The following is an 11,413-nucleotide window of genomic DNA, read 5'->3' as shown; positions in this document are numbered from 1 at the left end:
CCAGCAAGTTGTCAAGGTAGTAGATGAGTTCCGTCAGCACGATGGCATTGTGACGGTGATGGTGAAGTGATCCTCGCAGGGCTTCGCCTAAGCACTACGAGAATATGACCGTGGGGTGTAAACGGTGGAGGGGGGCGTTGCACACGGCTAAGAATTGATCTGGTGTGTGCTAAGCGCCCCCCCTCCTCATATATATAGGTGGGAGGGAGAGGGGAGAGGCCAAGGGTGCCCAAAGTGGGGCCGAATCCCACTTGGGCTCCTGCCCTGGTTCGCCCCCCCCCTTCCTTGTATAGGCGTCAGGGGGAGGAAGGGGGAGGTGGCACGCCTCCTTTCCTTTCTCCCTTGAGGTGGGGAAGGAAGGAGGGACTTGCCCTCCCCCCTTTCCTTTCCCTAGGACTAGCTGGCCTGGTGGAGTGGTGCACCAGCCCCTTGTTAGCTGGTTTGTCCCTCCCTTGGCCCATTAAGCCCATATCTTTGCCGGGGGGTGCCCGGAACCCCTTCCGATGACCCTATATGTACACAGTACCCCCCGGAACACTTCCTGTGTCCGAGTACCATCATCCTATATATCAATCTTTACCTCTCGACCATTTTGAGACTTCTCATCATGTCCGTGATCTCATCCGGGACTCCGAACAACATTTGGTCACCAAATCACATAACTCATATAATACTATATCGTCATCGGATGATAAGCGTGCGGACCTTACGGGTTCGAGAACTATGTAGACATGACCGAGACACATCTCCGGTCAATAACCAATAGCGGAACTTGGATGATCATATTGGCTCCCACATATTCTACGAAGATCTTTATCGGTCGAACCGTTATGACAACATACGTTATTCCCTTTGTCCATAATATGTTACTTGCCCAAGATTCGATCGTCGGTATCTTCATACCTAGTTCAATCTTGTTAGTGGCAAGTCTCTTTACTCGTTTTGTAATACATCATCCTGCAACTAACTCATTAGTCACTTTGCTTGCAAGGCTGCTTATGATGTGTATTACCGAGAGGGCCCAGAGATACCTCTCTTATACTCAGAGTCACTAATCCTAACCTCGATCTATGCCAACCCAACAAACACCTTCAGAAATACCTGTAGAGCATCTTTATAATCACCCAGTTACATTGTGACGTTTGATAGCACATAAGGCATTCCTCCAATATCCAGGAGTTGCATAATCTCATAGTCGAAGGAATATGTATTCGACATGAAGAAAGCAATAGCAATAAAACTGAACGATCAATATGATATGCTAAGGGATGGGTCTTGTCCACCACATCATTCTCCGGATGATGTGATCATGTTCATCAAATGACAACACATGTCTATGGTTAGGAAACTTAACCATCTTTGATTAATGAGCTAGTCTAGTAGAGGCTTACTAGGGACACTGTGCTTTGTCTCTGTATCCACACATGTATCAGGTTACCGGTTAATAAAATTCTAGCATGAATAATAAACATTTATCATGATATAAGGAAATAAAAATAACAACTTTATTATTCCCTCTAGGGCATATTTCCTTCAGATACCACCAAATTCGTATCAAATTGGGAGATGAATGGAAAACAACAAATTAAACTAAGTTTGGATTATATGAGTGGTTAGTCATGCCTTTTGGGTTAACTAATGCACCTAGTACTTTCATGAGATTAATGAACGAACTTTTATGTGTTTTCATTGGGCGATTTGTCGTAGTCTATTTTGATGATGTACTCACTACTGGGATCGGGATCTTTGCCGTCAGCCGGTTCTTTGCCGTCAGCTAGCTGACGGCAAAGACCCTCTTTGCCATCAGCTTGCAAAAAACTGACGGCAAAGAAGGAGCTGACAGAAAAGAAAGTGTTTGACGTCAGCTACATCTTTGCCGTCTGCTAGCTGACGGCATAGATCTTTGCCGCCGGCTAGCGGACGGTAAAGAGGCAGGGTGGCCCGCTAGCGAGAGCCACCTAATGGCCCCTTTCTTTGTTGTCTGCTAGCTGATGGCAAAGAAACTTTGCCGTCCGCTAGCAGACGGCAAAGAAAGTGGCCAAACTAAGGTCCGTTAGCTAGGCTATTTGCTGTCTGCTAGCGAACGGCAAAGAGCTATGCCCTATCTAACAAAATGCCCTTGCCCTACCCCTTTCTCTCCTCTCTCACCCTCCTGTTGTAGGGTGAAACCCTAGAGGGGATCTTTTGACACTTGGAGGGGGAAAAGAGGAAGAACTCTCAAGAACACAAGGCACAAATGACTCAAAAAAACCCAAATATCACATCCACTAGAGTAGCATACATGAGATCCACAAGATTACAAGATCAATTCAAGGAAAATAGCACTAGGATAAGGTTCTCACCACTAGGTGAGGTCTTGCATCCAAGAGGATCTTCTCCAAGAGGAGGGCTTGATCTCCAAGAGGAGGTCTAGATCTCCTAGAGGAGGAAGATGAGCAAAGCCCTCTTTTGTGTTCTAAATACTTTGCTAACCTCCAAATGAGCTAGGAAAACAGTATATGTAAGTCTAGGGACGAAGTTGGGGGAGGTAAGGTTACAAAAGACCAAAAAGACCTTAAGACGAAAACAAGACGGGGCAGGCCGGTCACCCGGGGCAGTCAAGGCGGGTGCTGGGAGAGAGGCCGGGCACCCGGGTGGTGCTGGGCTGGCGCTGGGGGGTGGCCCGGCACCCGGTACCAAGGGGCTGGGCACCCGGTCGGGGCTGGAGTGGCCCAGGAGGGCAGCGGGGCACCTGGGCCGAAGATGTCGGGCACCCGGGGGGTGGCTGGGGTGAGGCCCAGTGTTAGGACCCCAATCCTAAGTCACACCGATCCAGTATGTAACACATCATATCACTTTGCGGCCTCACGCACGGTATTCCCACGGGTGCCACCTTACCTGGCCCGGGACCGTTTGCGCCTTTTGGCTCACGTATATGATAGTGCCGCTAGCATCCATATGACAAAGAACCCGGGCTGACATGACTAGTCATGGACCCAAAGTGGCGCTAACTTACAAGGCCAGGCATACATGACCCAACAACGAACGTGTCGATCAACAACGTATGAACCCAAGTCATAGGAAGCTTACATGGACTTAAATGAACAACGTGTGACATTTCCCTAAAGGGCCAGACGCAAGAACAAAGAAGGACACATGCCGGCCAGCCTAAGTGTTCTGGAGCAGTAGCAAGCTACCATGGCTCAGTGGAAGCACTAGGAGACATTTCCCGGTAAGAGAGGCTACCAAGGATGAACAACTAGGTTGTCAGATCCCACACATACCAAGCATTTCAAATCATACACACAATATGCTCGATATGTGCACATACAACATGGCATCACAACATAACTCTATGACTCAAAGTATTTATTCAATATGCTCCGAGGAGCGAGATATTACAAACATGGGTCTCGTGACCCAACATTCGGAGCATACAAGTCAAAGCACAAGCGGAAGCTTAACATGTCTGAGTACAGACATCTATAAATGAAGAAGGCTGAGAAGTCTGGCTATCTACCAGATCCTGCCGAGGGCACAAGATCGTAGCTGAGGTAACAAGCTAAACGTCGAAGTCCACGCGGAACTACTAGCAAGACTGAAGTCTCTCTGCAAAAACATAAATTAAGCAAACGTGATTACAAATGTACCCAACAAGACTTACATCAGAACTAACTACATATGCATCATTATAAACAAAGGGATGGTGGGGTTTAACTCCTGCTTTTCCAGCTTTGACTCGGTGGCTATCGTCAACTACGACTGCAAGTAACCCTTTTGAGGTGGCGCACACAAGTCCACATATTCACCATATCAATACACCACTATGGATCCGCTCCCGTCTCCCTACGAGAACGCCATCCATAGCACTCACGCTTATCTTGCATATTTCAGAGCATCCACTTTCACTTGTCTATGAACTGTATAGGCAAACTAGAGGTCTTTTACCGCGGATGCGGCTATTCAAATAGATCATTTATAACCCTGCAGGGGTGTACTTCTTCACACATGTTTCCACCACTTAGCATCTGCACATGACATGTGTTGGGCAGACTTCAAGCGAAAGCCGACGTGGGTGTAGACCACGACCTGACTAACCACACAAGTCTCTAGTCCAGGTTTATCGCCTATTCAGGTTCCATCTATAGGGAGTCCGGCAGAGGTTTCCACATACTGCCCAGAATGATGTGTGCAGGGTTCCCGCGACACCAAACGGGCGCCCGGTACACCGTTCCACGTGCCTACCGCATCACATCCCACCCCTCGGGTTAGCGCTGCGCACGGCCTCCATCATACTACAAACACCATAAACTACTTGCAACTCCTGGACAGAGGACAGGGCGGTTAATAAGTCGAGCAGGGTCATATTTCAGGGCCCAAAGTGTGGTAGTAGTTGTTCATGGATCACAAACACAGAACTCAGTTCCTAAGGACAGATTCAATGAGGCGTAGCCCGTGCTCTCAGGTGTCCAGAGGGGCCGGTGGGTGGCTGTGGGGGCGCCGGAGCTCGCCGGAACGGAGCTCACGGCGGTGGCCAGAGCTCGGCTCGAGCGGGCGCATGACTGCAGGGCACAGGGAGGCCGGATGAGGTGTGCCACGGCCTCTTGGGTCCTCTTGGAGCTCGTCTACGAGCTCGAACGCGGCAAACGCTAGGCAGAACGACGGCGGCGACATGGCCGTGCGGCGGTGAGCTTCGCGCACGGCGGCTCTAGTGGTGGAGGACGTGCGGGGTGTCGAGAATGGAGGCGGAACAGAGAAGGGCTCACCCCGGTTCCAGCAGAGGCGACGAGGAGGCTGGGGACGCGCTATGGCCGGTGAATCGTCGGAGACGGCGCCGATGCCGAAGCTTGAAGACGATGCCTATGGCGGTGCTGTGAGGTCTCCCGGCTCTCGTGGCTTCTCTCCCTCGAACACAGGGGCTTCTCTCCCTCATCCTTCTCGACCTCTTCTTCCTTCTCTTGTTCCGCGGGTGCTTGGGCCTTCATCCTCGCTTCCTCACGACGATCTCCGATGTACCTAAGAACGCATAGTATATATCTTTGAGGTAGAATCCCATTCTCATGTGAAACCGAACAAAACTCGGAGAGGAAAGAAGTGACCTTGTTCTCGACGTTGCGTGCACGTGCTCTTGTCATTGGTCCTCTTGGTGCTTGCGGTGGTGATGGAGAGTCGGTGAGGATAGTCGAGGGATGCTCCGCATCATCTTCCCCCTCTCCCCTTGGGAGAGATCCGTCCATGGATCATGCTCTTCATCACCATGGTACTTGGCCAAGTCTTTGACGTTGAAGATGTCGCTTACGTTGTAATTGTCATGTGGGGTGTCGACCTTGTAGGCATTGTTGTTGTAGCGTGCGAGCACCTTAAATGGTCCATCGGCTCTCGTGAATAGCTTGGACTTGTGTTCCTTGGGGAAGTGGTCCTTGCGGAGATGTATCCATACTTGATCACCCGGTTGGAACACCTTTGGAGACTTGTGGATGTTGAGCTTGGAGGCGAGTCGTTGTACTTGGCGCTCAATTGTGGAACATGTTTCTTCATGCATCTTCTTGAGGTAGGTGGCCCTTGCGCTAGCGTCCATGTTTGCTCATTCTTGAAGCGGTAGAGGGAGAATGTCGAATGGCGACAAAAGGTTGAAGCCATAGAAAACCTCGAAGGGGGACTTGCCGGTTGTAGAGTGTCTTGTGCGGTTGTAGGCGTACTCGGCAATGGGTAGGCACTCCTCCCACTCCTTGATGTTCTTCTTTATCAACACGCGTAGGAGATTTGCAAGTTTGGTGACTTCCGTTTGGCCATCGGTTTGAGGGTGGTACGCCATGGAGAAGAGTAGCTTGATTCCGAGCTTGGCGCATAGCGTCTTCCAAAAGTAGCTTAAGAACTTGACGTCTCGATCTGACACAATTGTCTTTGGCAGACTGCGCAACCTCAATATTTCCCTACAAAAGAGATTGGCAACATGTGAAGCATCATCTATCTTATTGCATGGGATAAAATGAGCTATTTTGGAGAATCTGTCCACAACAACAAATACGGAGTCCTTGCCATTTTGAGTCCTAGGTAATCCAAGCACAAAATCCATGCTAATATCTTCCCAAGGTTGATGTGGAATAGGTAAATGCATGTGTAAACCATGGGATTGAGATTGTGACTTAGCTTTGCAACATGTAGAGCACCGGTTGGTGAAGCGGGCAACATCACGAGACATCTTGGGCCAAAAATAGTTCTTGGAAAGCGTTGCAAAAGTCTAGTCGCATCCAAAGTATCCCATGTGTCCACCTCCATGAGCCTCTTGCAAAATTAACAAACAAAGAGAAGACTCGGGAATGCATAGTTTGTTAGCTCTCATAAGATAACCATCTTTGATATAGTATCGTTCCCAAGAAGTATGCATCACACACTTAGCATAAGGAGTAGAAAAAGTCACATCACGCTCATACAAATCTTTGATATGATCAAATCCAACAACATTCAATTCTAGTTGAGTAAGTAACATGCATTTGCGGGAAAGTGCATCCGCCACAACATTCTATTTTCCCTTAATGTACTTGATCACATAGGGGAAAGATTCAATAAATTCAGTCCATTTAGCATGCCGTTTATTCAACTTGGTTTGACCTTTAAGGTACTTAAGTGTTTCATGATCGGTATGTATGACAAACTCATGCGGTCTAAGATAATGTTCCCAAACATGTAACACACGTACTAAAGCATACAATTCTTTGTCAGAGATGGGATAATTAAGTTGAGCACCAGATAGTTTTTCACTAAAATATGCAATAGCTCGCTTTTCTTGCATCAAAACTCAACCAATACCATTACCACTTGCATCGCAATGAACCTCAAAAGTTTTGTCAAAGTTTGGTAAAGCAAGAATCGGAGCATGAGTAAGCAAAGATTTGAGCTCATCAAATGCGGTAGATTGCAAGGGTCCACAAACAGAAGGAGCATTTTTCTTACTCAAGGCATGCAACGGTGCGGCAATAGTGCTAAAATCTTCCACAAAGCGATGATAGAAACCCGTGAGGCCAAGAAAACTACGCACTTGTTGCAAATTAGTGGGTTGTGGCCAAGTTTTAATTGCTTCAATTTTACAGTCATCAACATGAACACCCTTGGAAGAAACAACAAAACCCAAGAAAACATGCTTGTCAACACCAAATGTGGACTTTTTCATGTTGGCATAAAGACGCTCCTTACAAAGAGTTTGTAAAACAGCCCTAACATGATTTAGATGATCTTTGATGGATTTGCTAAAAACAAGTATGTCATCGAAGTAGACCACAACAAACACTCCAATGTAAGGACGAAGCACAAAATGCATAAGACGCATGAAAGTACCGGGAGCTTCCGATAAACCCATAGGCATAACCAACCACTCGTACAAGCCAAATTTGGTTTTGAAAGCGGTTTTCCATTCATCACCTTCTTGTATGCGGATTTGATAATAGCCACTTTTAAGATCATTTTTTGAGAAAATGGTGGCACCGCTAAGCTCATCTAGCATATCATCTAGGTGAGGAATGGGATGCCTATAACGAACGATGATAGCATTAATGGGTCTACAATCTGATCACATGTGAAAACTACCGTCTTTCTTGGGCACAAGTATAACCGGAATGACACAAGGGCTTAAGCTTTCACATACATGTCCGTTGTTGATGAGTTGTTGTACTTTCCATTGAATCTCCTTGGTTTCTTCGGGGTTGACGCAGTAGAGAGCCTTGCTTGGAAGAGGTGCGCCGGGGATGAAGTCGATCCTATATTCAATGCCACGTAGAGGAGGGAGACCAGGAGGTAGCTCATCAGGAAAGACAATTCCTGCAACAAGTTACAAAACACTAGAGGAAGAGGATTAGGATTGTTAGTTCTTGTCACCTCATCTTTGTGTAGGAGGACAAAGTGGATGACACTCGATAGGTTCTCACACACTTCTCTCATCTCTCTTTTTGTGGCTAGGAGGACTAAGTTTTTCTCTCTTGGCGAAGAGGCGCTCCATTTTGGCTTGTGGCCCTCACTTTCTTTTTGGTGGTTTACTCCCTCACTAGTATCTCCATGATGGGTGGAAGCTTGCTTGTCGGAGATCACTTGGCTTGGTGACATTGGTCAAAGTATGTACTCCTTGCCCTTCATCTTGAACCTATAGTGGTTAGTTCTTCCGTTGTGGATGACGCCGCGGTGGAATTGCCAAGGCCTTCCCAAAAGAAGATGGCACGCAGACATAGGAACCACATCGCACTCCAAGGTATCCTCATAGGCGTCGATCTTGAAAGAAACTTGCACCGTGTGCTCCACTTGAATGGTGCCGGAGTCACTTAGCCATTGCACCTTGTAGGGACGAGGGTGCTTCTTCTTGACCATTTGCAGCTTGGAACATAGCTCTTCACTTGCCAAGTTGTGACAACTACCTCCGTCGATGATGACTTTGACGGAACGCCCATTGATGCTGGCCTTGGTGTGGAAGATGTGACACCATTGGTCTTCTTCTTGGTGGTGTTGGAGCTCCAAGACCTTGGAGACCACGAGAGAGGGACTTGAATCGTTATCACAAAATACTTGATCATCTTCATCTTCGTTCACGCGCCGGTGCATGGCCACATGCTCAATGGCTTCCATTTCTTCTTCACTCATCGAGTCATATGTGACATCATTGTTGAAGATCATGGTTCGCTTGTTGGTGCATTGGAAAGACTTGTGTCCTCGGCCGCCACATGTGAAACACTTGAATGAACTTGTCTTGACGGGATCATTGGTAGCCCCCGAAGATGAAGGAGTCTTGAATTTGTAGGTGCTTGCCGGAGGATGAGTCGAGGGAGGCGCAGCTTGCTTGGAACTTGACTTGTCGCCGGTACTTGGTGATGGTCTAGTTGAGGTAGGAGGTGCCGAATTCGCGGGAGCTTGAGAGTAGGAGCCGTAGGTCTTGGACGAGTACTTGGCGTATTTGAAGTCATCTTGCACTTGTCGCTCGGTCTTGGTCGCTTGATGAACTAGCTCAAGAAGGATTGAGTATGGTTGGAAGTCGGCAATCCGCTTGATTGGGTGGTTGAGGCCGTTCAAGAAGCGCTCCATTGTTTGCTCGTCCTCTTCCTTGACATTGGCTCGTATCATGGCAATCTCCATTTCTTGGTAGTATTCTTCCACCGTCTTCGTGCCTTGCTTGAGGAGTTGCAACTTCTTGAAGAGATCATGGGTGTAGTGAGTAGGCACGAAGCAGGCTCTCATGACTTCCTTCATTTCCTCCCAAGTTGTGATTGGTGGTTCGCCTCTTGTATGTCGTCGCTCGATCACTTGTTCCCACCAAATGAGGACGTAGTCTTGGAACTCGAGGGAGGCAATGGCGATATTCTTTTCCTCGCCGTAGTTGTGAAGGCGGAAAATCTTGTCCACCTTCAAGGCCCATGAGAGCTATTCTTCAGGATCATTGCTTCCGGAGAACTTGGGCATGGTGAACTTGAGCTTGCCGTAGTGGAGTTCTTCATCATAGTAGCGGTTTTGATATCGCTCTTGCCATGGAGGAAGATCCTCAAATGCTTGTTCCTCACGATGTCGCTCTTGGCGTGGATGAGGGTCTTGAAGCCCTTGTTCCGCTTGGTGTCGTTCTTGTCTTGGAGGAGGACGAGGAATACGTGCTTGGTTGCCCTTTCTCGTTGCTCTTCAAGTCGAGCGGCTTCTTCTTGTCGTGCTTGGCGAAGTGCATCTTCTTGTTCGCGGACTTGGTGGTTGCGCTCTTCGATGGCTCTAGTGGCCTCGTTAAGTGTGCGTTGTGCTTCGAGTGCTTGAGCTTCACGTTCGAGGGCTTATGCTTCACGACGCTCGTGTGCTTGTCGAATTGCATCACCGTCTTGAGGTTCTTGACGTGGCACTTGTGGAGGTATTTGCTCTTACTCCATTGCTTCTTGTGCTTGGTGTCGCACCCTTTCACGTGCTCATACTCAGTTTTGTAAGCCATTGCCATGGAATGGATTTTCTTGAGCTTGGCGATCTTGAGGATCATCACATCAAGGAAAAAGAGCTCGTGGAGGACTTGCATCATAAGAGGAGTAGTCCGAAGATTGCCAACTTGAATGGCGGCTTGAGTGGCGTCGTCTTGTTGAAGAGGATGAGGAAGACGGGCGTCGCATGATCATGCTGCGGAGCTCTTCCATTTATGTGGTGAACTTGGCGTCGATGTAGTCGTAGTTCCCTATTTATGATTGACGAAGGTCGGAGGCGAGTTGCTCCAAGCATTCACCCAATTCTTAGCTTTCTAGATGAAGCGCTCGTTGCATGATGAAGAAGTGGTTCTTGGAGACGAAGCCGGAATCATCACCGTGCTCCTCGAAGAGCGGGTTCGCCGACAAACTTGGCCTATTCATCATAACCAAGTGGGGTGAGTATGAAAATGAGAGACCAATACCGAAGTTACCTTTTCCGAGGATTGAGGATGTAACAAGTGTCACTCAATGTAATGCCACAATAGGAGAATTGGAACCGGGTTTGTTTCTCACACCTACAAGTAAGAGGCTTAAGGAGGACCTCGGTTAGGATGGTGGCAAAAATTTCAAGCAAATGTTACTCAAGATATCGATAAGGTTGAGAAGGTTCACAAAAATGCAAGTAAAGAAAATAGATCAAACCCAAGGATATCACTAGGAACACACGCACGGAAGATAGATGGGATCCGCACAACCAAGGAATGAGCTCAAAATGTGCAACTACGGAAAATGATCTTGTTGGGTGAATGCTAGAGAGACGCTAGCTCGATTGCTCAAATGGGCAAGATACGCTTGTGCACCAACCTATGAGAGAAACGTGTCGTCTTCAATCCCAACTATGCTATGTATGCGATGACCAAGATGATATAACTATGCAAAATGGCTCAATGCTATTTCTTAGAAGCTCTTTGTTTCTCCTCTTTTGCTTAAAAGCTTTTCTTTCTTCTTCTTTTTTTCTATGCTTGATGCTCGAACCGAGTATGATATGAGACAAGTACGTAAGATATGCATGGGAGAGACTTATTGCACAAAGATGATAACATGGTCACTACGGTGCACAATAGCGTGGCCCGGCAATTCTCAACTTGCTAGTCTCGATGGGTAAGTGACGCAAAATGGCTCGGGCTATCAATGCAAAAGCAAAGGTAAGTGTCGTCGAGGTTACCGTCCTTTCTTACGGTTAGCGGTGGCAACAGTGATGATCATTGGCGACGATGACTCCGAGGCGATGATGAATGGCAGTGATGTCGATGTCACATGTTCCTAAGTAGCTGAAACACCTTAGGAAACAGAAACCACAACTCAAAATTGGTCAAATGCAGAAGGTGGGTGCTATGATGATGAATTTTTGGGTGTAGGCTAATGTGGTGGTAATGATATATGTGGATGGAGGGTGTCAAGAGCTTCCAAACGAGCTAAAGAACACAAAAAATGGACTTGGAAGGTGGAAATTATGGCCAAAATGG

The sequence above is a fragment of the Triticum dicoccoides genome, chromosome 2B (assembly GCF_002162155.2).
Source record: "Triticum dicoccoides isolate Atlit2015 ecotype Zavitan chromosome 2B, WEW_v2.0, whole genome shotgun sequence".
Taxonomy (NCBI): Eukaryota; Viridiplantae; Streptophyta; class Magnoliopsida; order Poales; family Poaceae; genus Triticum; species Triticum dicoccoides.
This window is presented reverse-complemented; position numbering follows the sequence as displayed.